The following is a 12,876-nucleotide window of genomic DNA, read 5'->3' as shown; positions in this document are numbered from 1 at the left end:
CGATATATAAGACATACTGCGCCATTTTCTTCCCCCCAAAATTAATTGTTATTGTCATTATTATTGTTATTCTAGCGGTCTCACTTGCCATGTGCTTGGACCCCTGCCCGCACATGTAAAACTTTACTTGGCTCCAAAGGGAAAATAAATGATTTCGAAAGATGAGCATTAGGCAATGGTAACATACATGCCAATATCCACCTGGTCTTTGAGAAACATTAGCAGGGGGAAATATGGCCACCGCGCCAGTTTCGCATCGCTTGCACCTGAACCACTTGGTGCACCTTCTTTCCTGGCACGGTGTTTTTTGTAAAGGTGTCCCTCAGGCTTTTCCATCGTGTCTGGACATTACAGCCTGCAAGTAGAGTTTCAGAGTGTTGAACTCTGTTCAACACCACATATCCTATCAAGCGCAGCTGTCAGCACGCCTGTCTAAAGCACTCGAGCGCTGTCCTGTCGCACAAAGGCAATGACATAGTCAGGCAGGTACACTGCTCTACAATCTATGCTGGTACTGGAGAACAGGTACAGAGACTATATTTGCTGTGGCAGTTGCAGAGTACTTGTTATAAGAGACCAACTGGATTTAACTTTCTTCGCTGGCTGGCTGGCAACCTTGGTCGCACGGAAGGGCACGTGTCTGCTTCTAGCTCTGTGTTTTCGCTTTTTGCTGTCTTCTCGCGTGTGGCGTGGGTCGGACAGTGCCCTCCGTGAGACCGAATGCTGACGACGCCCCTGCGGAGAAATTCCCGGCAATGTGGGCGCATTCTCAAGTGAGAAAACCCAACCGGAACCCTCAGGGGCAAGCTAGGCTTAGCTCGGCGCTGCCGAGCGAGGCCGCGCTACACGGCTGCATGGATTCTGCGTTGTTGACGACAGCTACGCAGATGCCCGCTGTGTTGCCACCTGACGCAGCCTCCACCACGTCCACGCAATCGTCAGCGCCTCCTTGCCTCCAGTCTGCCCCGTCTTCCGATGCTACGACTTTGGCCTGTGACATGGACTGCTCCACCGCCGCTGTGCCCGTGACACTCCGTCAAGAAACTGTGCCCGCCGCCCCGAATCAGTATTCCCACCAAGGGCCGTCACCAGCGTCTGAGCCTCCTCCACAGATGCCTCCCGTGAGTCAAGGCTCTCTTCCGCCTGCTGCGAACTTGTTCCGCGTTACCATCAAGCCTACAGTGCGCTTTGATATGACTGCCATCTCTGCCCGGAATGTTCAAGCTACAATTCACCACGCTCTTGGCTCTTCGAACTACTGCGGGTTTGTCTTCCATCGCCCATCCATCACCATCACGGTAAACTTGCCATCCTTGATGGACGCCCAGAAAATGTGCGCAGTTACGCGGATCCCCCTGGATGACAGCAAGCATGTCCCGATGCAAATATATTTTGCAACGGGTCCTGTGACACCCTCCGGCTGCTAAACTCACGCAGTACTGTAAGCACGGCCTATGCGGCGCCGGGGCTCATACCTGCTCATCCTGCAAGGCCCGTTGACTCTCCCGAAGTACCTTACCTACTACGGTGCGATCGTCAAACCACAGCCCTTCCAACCTCGTCGTATTTTTCATCACTGCCACAAAGGACATGCAAAATACCTGTCCTAATCCAGCAGCTGCGGCCGACATGAATGAACCGACAGTTCCTTGTGCCCTGTGTAAATCGCCGGACCATGACATTCACTCCCCCGCTTGTCCAAAGAAGCAAGCGAAGAAGTTTCAAAAGTTGCCTGCAAAAATGGATGTTCCTACAAATAATTGCTTTGCATTCCCATTCCAAAAACCTTTATTTCCATCAGAAGGGAGGCCCCATACTGCCTACCCCCGGCACGCAGGTCTGGGGGTAGGGGCCGGGACCCCCGCGATTAAAGGCAGGCAAAGAGTTGCTGGCTATTCGCGGCCTCCACCGCCAGATGAATGGCTTGCTTCTGCTTGATGGGGTCCGTGCTCCGCAGAAGGGTCTCCAAGGCTTCTCTACAATCAATTCCTTCGTTAGCCTCTGGGGAGTCTACACATTCCCAAATTACAAAATGTGGAGAGAGGGGGACCTAGATCACGTAATTGCTTTGCAGCTCTCGCATGTGACGACAACGACTTCCCTGAACTTCCTTTATCTGAGCCCGCTGCTCACCATACGTCTCCTCACCAGCGTACATATGCACAAGCGGCTCACCTTCCCGGATCAAATGGTACGCCAAAACGTCCAGTGTATACACCACATGTGGATACCACAGATGAAGACACAGTTTTAGACAATGCAATCGCGGAGGCTCGCCGCCGACTAGACGAACTCACCCAGCGCCGGGAACAGGGTCGTTCTCAATCCTTTCGAAGAATTCTAATAACTCGGGAGCAATCATCAGAGGAATCACCTCGAGTAAGCACTGGGCCACAATCAGGTGCCGACCTCCTGTTAGCCGTGACTACCCCGACAGTGGATAAAATATTAGCGCTGATGAAGCAGGCGACATCCCTTATCGTGGAAGCTCTTCGACCTCATCATCGATAGCGCATCATCATCTATGGTGGTGCATAGGAACTGTCGAGGATTCGCTAATAATGCCTCTGAAGTGAACATCCGCCTTCGCGACGGAATGCTGAAGGCATGGGCGTTCCTACTGCATGAGCATAATTCACATCCACGCCTTTCAGGTTTCTGCGCATACCATTCTCCCTCTATCCCTGATCGCCGTTGCACCGCCTCCTCCCTCAGCGCAGGTAAATCTGCAATTTATATTCACAGTTCAGTTCCGCACACACCGCTCGACCTTTCACGGTGGTGCAACACACGTCAAGAGGTTGTCACCCTTCTCGTAAAACCTGCACGCACACCCTTTGTCCTAGTTTCTTTTATAGTCGTTATGGCTCTGCACCTCCCAATCTGGAATGGGTTCGTTTTCTATGCTCTACCAACTCGGGTATCCCTATTCTAGTTGGTGGTGACTTAAACGGCGCACACACTGCGTGGGGTTACCCATCGGATTCCTCAAGGGGTGCACACATTCAATGGAGCTTTTCGGATCATTTCTTTCAACATTTAAACCACTCAAATACATCTACCCGCCCACGAGCTGGCCCGTATTCACCTGATTTGACATGGTGGTTAGGCCCCGGTAACCCTCGTTTGGCTGTTGATTCTGATACTTGGGGTAGCGATCACAGCCTATTTTTATCTCACTCACGTCGACGCGTCTACGGAAAATACGCCGCACTGTACGAATAACATCACGGGACTCTGTACGCGCAGACAATCATTTATCTACATTCAAGCTCTCTTCAGCACTGTCTACTTTCTCTGCTGTTCTCGCTACTCACATAATTACCACTGCTGTAAATGAAGGCGACCCAAACCCGGACATACATCTCTTGAATCTGTGGGCTCTTCGTCGCCAGGCGGATCTTTACGCTACTCGTCACCCCGATGACCCATCGGCTCTTCCTACTCTTCACCGCGCTACCGCACGGGCGCGGCGCTATGCAAAGCGGCTAGGCAGGCAACGCTGGGATACATGGCGTGCCCGATTGTCCTCTACGCAGGCCAATCGACATGTTTGTAGAGTGTTTCACGCCATGGAGCACCCTTCTCAGGATGCAGATTACACAGAAAGCATTCTCCTCGCGCTAAATGTGGATTAGGACACATTTGTACAACAAGCGGCCCGTCAATTTTTTCCAAACCATGACTGCAACGCTACTTCTCCGCCTTGCATTGGTTACAGAGCCCTTCGATGGGATTAATTCTGACCTCACCATGACAGAGCTGCTGGCTTTTATTGAACGTTTAAAAACTACTAATCCTGGGCACGACGGCATACCTAACTCCTTATTCCGTAACTTGGAAGGGAGGGCTTTGCAAACCCTACTTGATACTTTTAACGAAGTGTGGCTTTCTGGCTTCATGCCGGGAGACTGCAAGCATTCTATTGCGGTTCCAATACCCAAGTCAGGTCAGCCTCCAGTATCTCTCTCCGTATCTCTCTCTCTCGGTCTGGACCCCGTAGAGTATCTGTTACGGGTCCAATGGACTTATTTTTGGAAATGTGGCCGAAGGTTTGAAGGTTGCTTCACGTCCGCCTTAGGTTGGCCCGGTATTGCACTGCCTCCGGGATCGGCCTTGTCTTTAGCGCGTCTCAACTATCCTGTCTTTCTATCCCATCCATCTTTAAACTCTCCTACTAGCTGCACGTGGTACCGATTGTGGCTCGGCTTGAGCCAGTGGGCAGGGCTGCGCTCTTTCCTTTTCTTTCTTCCTGGCAATAGACAGACAGACAGTATCTCTCTCGTCCCTTCGTTCAAGTTCCCTTACGCCTACCATCTGCAAGCTTTATGAAAACATTCTAGCCGCACGCTTGTCGTGGTGGCTGGAATACCATGATTGTTACCCAGACTCCCAAATTGGCTTCCGCCCAAAAATTGGAACGCAGGACGGCCTTGCTACTTTGGCTGCTGACGTGCTTGACTATTCTCCGCAGAGTCACCTTGTAGGAACCGCAGTGGCTACAGACATAACAAAGGAATATGATAACATCCTTCACTCTGCCATTCTTTCCTCCCTTCAAGCTCTTGGTCTGCCTCACCGGTTCCTTCTCTCCATTCACGATTTTTTAGCAAATCCAACCTTCAACGTGCGTGTCCACATAAAGCGCTTTGGTAACTTGACTTCCAATAGAGGAGTGCCGCAGGGCTCCGTTCTCGCCCCCACATTATTTAATGTGGCTTCAATTCCTCTTTTTCGAGCCCTAGAGACCATCCCTTCTATCCGCGTGTTTGCGTATATCGATGATATAACCTTGTGGTGCTGTCATCGAGATGCGTCTATTCATCAGTCGGTCATTCAGCACGCACTGGATTTATTGACATCTCCCCTCTCACCTCTGGGCCTAACACTCTCTCCTACTAAATCATGTGTCATTCACATTGGAAATAAAGCCGGTTAACAGAAAGCTCCCCCTTTAAATTTTACGGTACATAATTCTCTGATTCCTCAGGTAGAAACTGTTCGTATTCTTGGTCTTCTCCATACATCTAGGACGTAGCACCCCGTGGCTGACAGCCACCGTAAATCAGCTCACGCTACTCTAGGTCTGATATGTCGCATAGCTATGCGCTCTGGTAGCGCACGTGCTCATACGGCCCGCCAGCTTGTGCGCTCTATCCATCGGCCACGGATTGTATATCAGGCACAATTTCAACGTCTCACCCTCAGAGAGTGGGACTCCTTTGAAGCTATCAATCATGGGGCTATGCGCGCCATAACATATCTGCCTCGTTTAACACCCATACCTGTGCTACAGGAGTTCGCCCAACTTAATGCACTCAGTGAACGCATCGACCAACGGGTGGCAAATAGAGCTCGGAACTGTCTCTCCAACTTGATCGTTTAAAGACACTTCCTCCGTGGTCATATTGCCAGCTCACTGACAATCGCCCCACTTTTTCCCCGTCGGTATCAGCAGCGTATCTGCCTGAAGGGTGCATATTATACACGGATGCATCACATTCTGCAGAGAGGGGAGTTACTGCTGTGTATAGTCCATCTGATCCGCATCTCAACTCTCGCACGACGTATACTGCAGATACGTGCACTCCTCTGGCATTGGAAGCCATTTATAATGCCATTGCTTCCCTTCCGCTCGTTCCAATATTCAATACAGTTCATATTTACACCGACTCCCGCGCCGCCCTTAAACAGCTTAAGGCTGTTCGACGGAAATTACAGATTTCACAATCAATTCATGTGCTCTGCGCAAAGTATAGATGTCCTGTGCGCATACACTGGATTCGCGGCCATGCCCAGGATCCACATAACATTCAAGCGGATGCTATGACTCATCTTCATACATCAGACGATCCGCCACCTTCCCATCTTCCTCCTGATCCGTTCCTGTCCCATGTTTTCGATTCCGAAGTCCTGCGCCAGCAAACACGCGCTCTAATTTCACCGTGTTCGCAATCGCTCCCCCGTAGTCTTACTCGGCAGAAGGAGGTATCCGTGCGCCGCGTTCGGGCAGGGGCGGCTCTGACACCATCTGTCCGTCATCGGTGGCATGTCAAAGATCTGCCAGCACCTGAAAGGTGCCCTCACTGTAGCGCTGCACCGGACATTTGTGATCTGCGACACTTGTTGTGGACGTGCCCAGCTACGGTTGTTATAAGAAAACGGCTCCTCAGGGAGGTGGGCCTGCGGTGGAACCGCGAAAGGGACTACGTGAAGTGGACTATGTACAATGGTTTCATTAGCAACCCCTGCGACTACCTCAGCGCAACGGGTCTTCACTCCTTTTAACTTTCAATCCCGTGCATTCCCACCCCCTTCCCTTTTTTTCAACCTTTGCCTCATGGCACACTTCTCGAAATAAAAAAACTTTCTTCGCTACAATGCACACAGCTACAGTGCGCAAGACAGTTGCGCCAGCAATTATACAAAAGTTCAATTTGAGCATTTTTGGTAGCATTTTGAGTAGTTGCCTCGCTAGCATGCCACTAATTTGACTATTGATGCACTTTGGTATGGCTGTTAGATCTGAAATTGCAATTAATCTAAAATCCAACAGATTTCTGTGATCAGTTCAGCACCCCAAAAGTAACTGAACAATTACAAAAAGTAATTGATTACTATTGTTTTATTCTCCTTTCCACTTTTACCAGCGCAAGACATGGACTCCATGGAATGAGCCAGTGTGAATTCCAGGATCTGTTGCCTGCTACAATTCGTACGTTGTTAATTTTCATCAAAAAGCAACTTGTGATAAAAGCTGTTCTTGTCAATGTATTTTTCCGCCTCACCTTGAAAACATTAGGAGCGCCACTCAGTGTGTGTAGGTGTACGCCCTGGAGGAAAGGACCGAGTTGCAGTATGCGAAGACTTTATGCACCAGCTAGGAGTTTAAAACCGCACGAGAAGTAGCTAACACTGCAAAATGCTCCGCGCATCGTTGTCCGCAATCATAAAAGAAATGCGAAGCGGGGAATATGGCGCTAGTAAAATGCAGGCCGCTCAGGATAGCATTTCCGGACATCCTCGCTCGTGCGGCTTTTCGGCTGTGCGACCAGATTCCTCGCTAGCACAAATGTTCGCCACAAGGTTCAGGTTCTCAAAGTTATACCGGTCGTTATAACCCGTTCTTCGAGTAAGAAATAACTGATTACTACTAACCGACTACCGAGTTATAAAACTGTTTTCGTGAACGTTACCCTGAGCTCCGAGCGGCCATTTCAGCTCTACAAAAATGAGCAGCCTGTCTAGGGCGCTCAACTGCTGTGCTACGGCACAAATGAAATACTTGCGTGGCTGCAGGCTCACTTTGAACCACGATGCTCGAACTTCAGTCACTTGTATGACTACGCCCACTGGTGTCGAAAGCCTACTTAGATATTTCGATTCGTTTCCTCGCAGAGGGTCCTAGAGCGCCTTAGACAACATCGTGGTCACGTCTATATTCGTAAAAAGCTGCATTTTTATTAAAGAAGTTTTCCAAACTAGTAATCTTTGCACTGTCACGAAAGGACATGTCGCTGTTCGTCGTTCCTGCACTGCGGAAGAGTTCTAGAGGCCACTACAATGTGCTTGCGGGCGAGGGAACACGCGACGTGCAGCTCGATGTATGGGACCGCCGTGCATGCTGCGAGCTCAGCGGCGCGGTTGAAGCTCTTTGACCACGGCTAGCAACCCAACCTCCAGGTTTCAAGCAGGCGCAGGATGGGTGCCCTTACTTTGAAAGGTACACGTGCAGCAATGTAAACATACCTGGGTCGCATCCAAGTTCCGTGACGACATTGGTCCACGCTTCCGTCTTTTTTTTTGTGGTCCTTATAATCCGACCTTGAACTGTCCCGTAAAATGGGACGCTTCTGAGCAGCACAGATCAGCCGGTCATTGAACTCGACACGAGCTGCCTTTGTGGTCATCGCCATGTCGCGAGTGCCATGCAGTCCAAGCTGACCAAGAACATAGAGCGCGCGCGAAAAGCATGCGCCGGCGAGGAAAATGGAAGTGTTGACAAGCCAGTGAGCTATGATTGGCTGTCCCTGCTGGCCGCTTCCGGCAGCGTCTGAAGACGCGCGTCAAATATCTGGCGGGGCCAGGCAGGCCTCGGCGGGCGTTTTTTTTTTTTTTTTGAGGTCGGGTGTCAATCACGCGCTGTGAGGCGAAGAACGGCGACAAAAACGCTCCATGTATCCCGGGCTTAAGGGAAGGAATAAAGGAGAGAGTGAAAGAAGAATGGAAGAAAGAGGTGCCGTAGTGGAGGGCTCCGGAATATGCTGCAATATATCCGCCGTACCGTTCATTGGGTGACCAACCTATCGCGATCAATCATTACCTGCCACATGCCACGGTGGCAGGGTGGGCGCGCTGCCTATCCAGTGTGCGGAATGCTATGACAGCAGGTTCTTGGAGTTTGTCACCAACGCCACTGCATGAAAGCGAGATATAGGTGTCCACTGACCCAGGGAGCCAGTAGTGCGCCTTTCATGATATATTATGTCATCTGCAACGTTGTCAACGCCAATGAACGCCGGCGACTCACTTGTCTTCTTTCGTTTTTTAGTAAAGGAGATGGCGGAGCAAATGTCTCACATATCTCGGTGGACACCCGAACCGTGCCGTAATGGAAGGGATAAAGGAGGGAGGAAAATAGGGGGCGCTGCGAGCGCGCGACGTGAGCAGACGTGTGTCTCTTCGGCTCCGCCGATTTTCGGCTGGGGCCACGTCCCAAATCCTTCTACCCAGGCAAAACTGGCGTCAAACGAGCCGGAAAACGAAGCGGAACACCTGGACTCCGAATTCGTCCAGGTAGGCCGATTTTCTTTAAATTTACGGCCGTTTTTCGACCGACCACGTCGGCGCCGTCGTTAAGCCTAACGGCGTCGCCAACGCCTGGCCTGATGGAATTGGCCCTCCGAGGACAAGATGGCGACTTCCGCGCAAGTAGTGCGCGGCTACGACCCTGAGGTTATGTTGTGGACCTCGGTGCCCACCACCGGAGATTCAAATTCGACGGTTACTCCCAAAATTCGGAGTCAAGGTTTGCTTCAAGCGGCTGCACGCCGCTCCCAAGACAAAGCCCAGATGGCGGCGTTCGGCGCCGCCCCGGCCGCCGGTTCGTCGGTCGGAAACGTGAACGCTCCCGCGACACGCGCCACGGGAAGCAAGGACAAGGCGTTCTCGAAGTGGAAGCCGCGTCCAATGCCCAAACCGACACCTGAAGACTACGTCATAGTTATAAAGCCCAGAGAAAGCGTTTCTCTTCACGAGGCGTTCACAGAAACCGGCTACGGCACTGCCATTTCAGCGTACCTCGGGTTGAAACGGGCCCGCGCCATCTCCGTTCTACCCTCACGAGAGCAAAACCTCATCATTGTGCATACCCCGGACATCGAGGCGGCCGACCAGCTTATCGGGGACTTCGCTGTAAATTCACACAATGGGTCGATCCCGCTTCGGGGTTACCTAAGACAAGACAGCGGCAACATATGCCACGGCGTGATCGTGGTCCGTAACTCGGACACCACGGAAACTCTTAAAGACCGAGTGTGCTGGCGCGCCGGCACCATCCTGGAAATCCGGAAGTTCGGGACATCCAACAAAGCACGCATCACTTTCGCGCGTAAGGAGAAGCCCCGTTACGTACATTATGACAACATGGTCGTCTCTGTGAGAAACTACTACAAAACTATCCCGGCGTGCGGCCAGTGTGGGGTCGTCGGGCATCGCGCTGATGCGTGTCCAAACCTGCGATTGAACACCTGTGGACTCTGCGGATTCCAAGCTCCGCTAGTGGAGGGGGTGCGGGCTCCTCACAACTGTGTTCTCCGGTGTTCTCTGTGCGGTGGCTCCCATGCCACCAACTCTCGTGACTGTGCAGCAAAATTACGCACACCCAAGACGAAAAAAAAACGGCGTCCAAGAAGAAAAGCCGCTATCTTGGGCCTCCCGGCGATCAGCATGGCCAGGAAATCTCCAACACCGAGAACCCACCTACCGGAGGTGCTGCAAAACAACCATCCAAGGTGTCGCCACCACACGGCGGACTGGCGAAACAGTCGACAGAAACGCGCGGTGATACCAGGGCCTGGGTCAACGCAGTCAAAAATGGCCACCAGGTGAGAGGTTCGGGTGGGGCTGCTTCTCTCTCCCCCCTTTCCACTCCCTTTCGAAGGGCGCATAGCGCCGAGCAAGATCAAATAGCAGCACTCAGGGCCCAAAATGAGATGCTGCTAAAGAAAATTAACGAATTGGAATCTAAAATCAACCAGTCTACTTCTCCTCCCTCGCCTCCCGCGGCTGAGGTAATGGAGAGTGAGCTCGTGGTACCGAAGGCGGTAACAAGTTTGGAGGCCGCATTCGAGGCCCGCCTCGGGGCCACAGAGGCCCGATTCGCCGCTATAGAAAATCAAATTTCAATGATGGTAAACGCCATCTCCAAATTGCAAGACACAATCCCCGCGATGATGGCCCAACAAATTGCGAATGTCTTGCGCTCCTCGCGCAGGCCCGGCGATCCCTTACCCGGCCGCCCTCGCAAAACTTCTAGACGCACCCCCGAGGTAGCCGACGACGACAACTGCTCACTCTTTGGTATGGAGGATACCCCCCTTCCTGCGAGTGTTGGCTCCGGAGCAGTGTCAGTACAACCCCCCTCAATCTAAATGACCATGGCGAGCAGCCCTAAGATCAGGCGCTCCCCAAGAACCAATTCGGCCACCCCCGTCCAAATTGTCCAGTGGAACTGTCGGGGCTTCCGTTCTCGCGCAAAGAGGGCGGATCTCCGACTTTACCTTTCAACTTTCGATTCTCTTCCCGCAGTGGTTGCCCTCCAGGAGCCAGGGAGTGGCGTCACCCTCACAAATTACATCCCCTTTCAGCAGGACCCCTCTTCCTGCGTCTGCGTGCATAAAAATTATACGGCTAATCTAGTTGACTTCGAACTTTACACAGATTATTCCTATGTGATGGTGACACTTCTTCCGCTCAAGAAACAAGATGCACCACTCCACGTACTCAGCATATACTGTTCCACCAAACTCAAAAATGTAACGTTCGCAGCACTATTTAGCCGCGCTCTAAAGGCTGCGGGCAGGCACCCCTGGTGATTGTGGGCGATTTCAACGCCCACAGTACACTATGGGGATATGTGCGTGAAGAGAAGCGGGGACGCAAGCTGGCGGAACTCGCGTCCACGCTGGGCCTGACTCTTCACACTGACCCTGCATATCCAACGCGGCTGGGTAATTCCGTGACCCGGGATACATGTCCGGATCTCACCTTTACCAAAAACATAGTACACGCAGAATGGATCAACACCGAGGAAACCCTCGGTAGTGACCACTGCCTTATCAATACCACCGTAAAAACTAAACCATTGGCAAGACCCCACGCACAAGCTCGGCTTCCAAACTGGAATAAGTTCCGGCAAAACTACATCAATTCGGCGTCTACCCACGAACAAGGCTACCACGCGTGGGCACAAGGATTGGTTACACACCTTCGTTCGGTGGAAACACAAATTCAACTCTCGGAGGCCACTCCGGAGGTAGACAACCACCTTCTGCACCTCTGGGAGGCGCGGCACAGCCTCGTCCGCAGATGGCGCCGCCAAAAACGTAACAGAAAGCTCAAAATTCGTATCGCCGAGCTCACCCAGCGAGCGGCAGAGTACGCGGCCCAACTCGCCGACTCGAACTGGGTAGACCGCTGCAACACGGCGGCCAGACAAATGTCGAGCCGGAGCATGTGGCGCCTTTTCCGCGCCCTAATTGACCCGACTCAAACCCGCGCCGAGACACAAAAACATCTCCAACGAGCTATTCATAGCTTCGATGGAAATACATCAAAATTAGCATGAAAACTGCGCGACCAGTATCTTTGCACTAAGCAGGAACCCGGAGGACCCGCGTTCTCGTATGCAGGTTCAGAGAACGCGAATCTGGATCAACCGTTCTAGTTGCATGACCTCAAGGCGGCCCTAGCTAAAATGAAACGAGGAACGGCACCGGGCAGGGACAAGATAACTGTGAAAATGCTTGCTAATCTTCCCGATCCCGCCTACGAAACCCTCCGCGCTTTCATCAACTCGATCTGGCTTGGTGAGGCACCTCTACCAATTGAATGGAAGACCGCCCTGGTAACTTTCATTCCGAAAGCCGGCAAAGCCATAAACACAGACAACCTCCGCCCTATCTCCCTCACGTCTTGCGCGGGAAAGCTGATAGAGACCATGGTGCGGGATAGGCTGTCTGGGTTTCTGGAAAATGAACATACATTCGCAGACACCATGTTCGGTTTCCGCCCGCAGAGGTCCGCTCAACATGTTCTGCTTCAACTCGACCGAGAAATTCTCAACCCTGTCGAATATCCCTTCAACGATAAGGCAGTACTCGCCCTTGACTTGAAGGAGGCTTTCGACAATGTCACACACGAAATCATCCTGCAACATCTCTCCCAAACGAACTCTGGACATAACACGTTTCATTACATCAAGCAATTTCTCTCGGATCGACGAAGTTTCATCCGAATACAAGACGAAGAACACGGCCCATATAAACTGGGAACTAGAGGAACCCCACAGTGTGCGGTCCACTCGCCATTACTTTTCAATCTGGTCATGATGAAACTCCCGGCTCAGCTGGCGAAGGTCGAAGGCATCCAGCACGCGCTGTACGCCGACGACATAACCATCTGGGCCAAACACGGATCGGTTGGAGACATTGAGGCCAACCTGCAGCAAGCGACGGAGATTGTGGACGCTTACGCCCGCCGCTGCGGCCTTCAGTGCTCACCGTCCAAATCCGAATTTGTGCACATTCGCCCGTCGCTTCAGTGCGCCACCAAAATGGAACTATCTCTGGCCAGCGGCCCGATACTCGAACACGA

At 52.1% G+C, this 12,876-nt stretch overlaps 1 pseudogene; it reads left to right on the top strand.

Moving 5' to 3' along the window:
* The first annotated feature begins 3,974 nt into the window (after positions 1 to 3,974).
* On the top strand, positions 3,975 to 4,124 carry LOC144116683 (U2 spliceosomal RNA; annotated as a pseudogene).
* Positions 4,125 to 12,876: the final 8,752 nt, after the last annotated feature.

The sequence above is a fragment of the Amblyomma americanum genome, chromosome 1 (assembly GCF_052857255.1).
Source record: "Amblyomma americanum isolate KBUSLIRL-KWMA chromosome 1, ASM5285725v1, whole genome shotgun sequence".
Taxonomy (NCBI): Eukaryota; Metazoa; Arthropoda; class Arachnida; order Ixodida; family Ixodidae; genus Amblyomma; species Amblyomma americanum.
The sequence above is the reverse complement of the archived record's forward strand: the minus strand, read 5'-3'. Positions and strand labels throughout refer to the sequence as shown.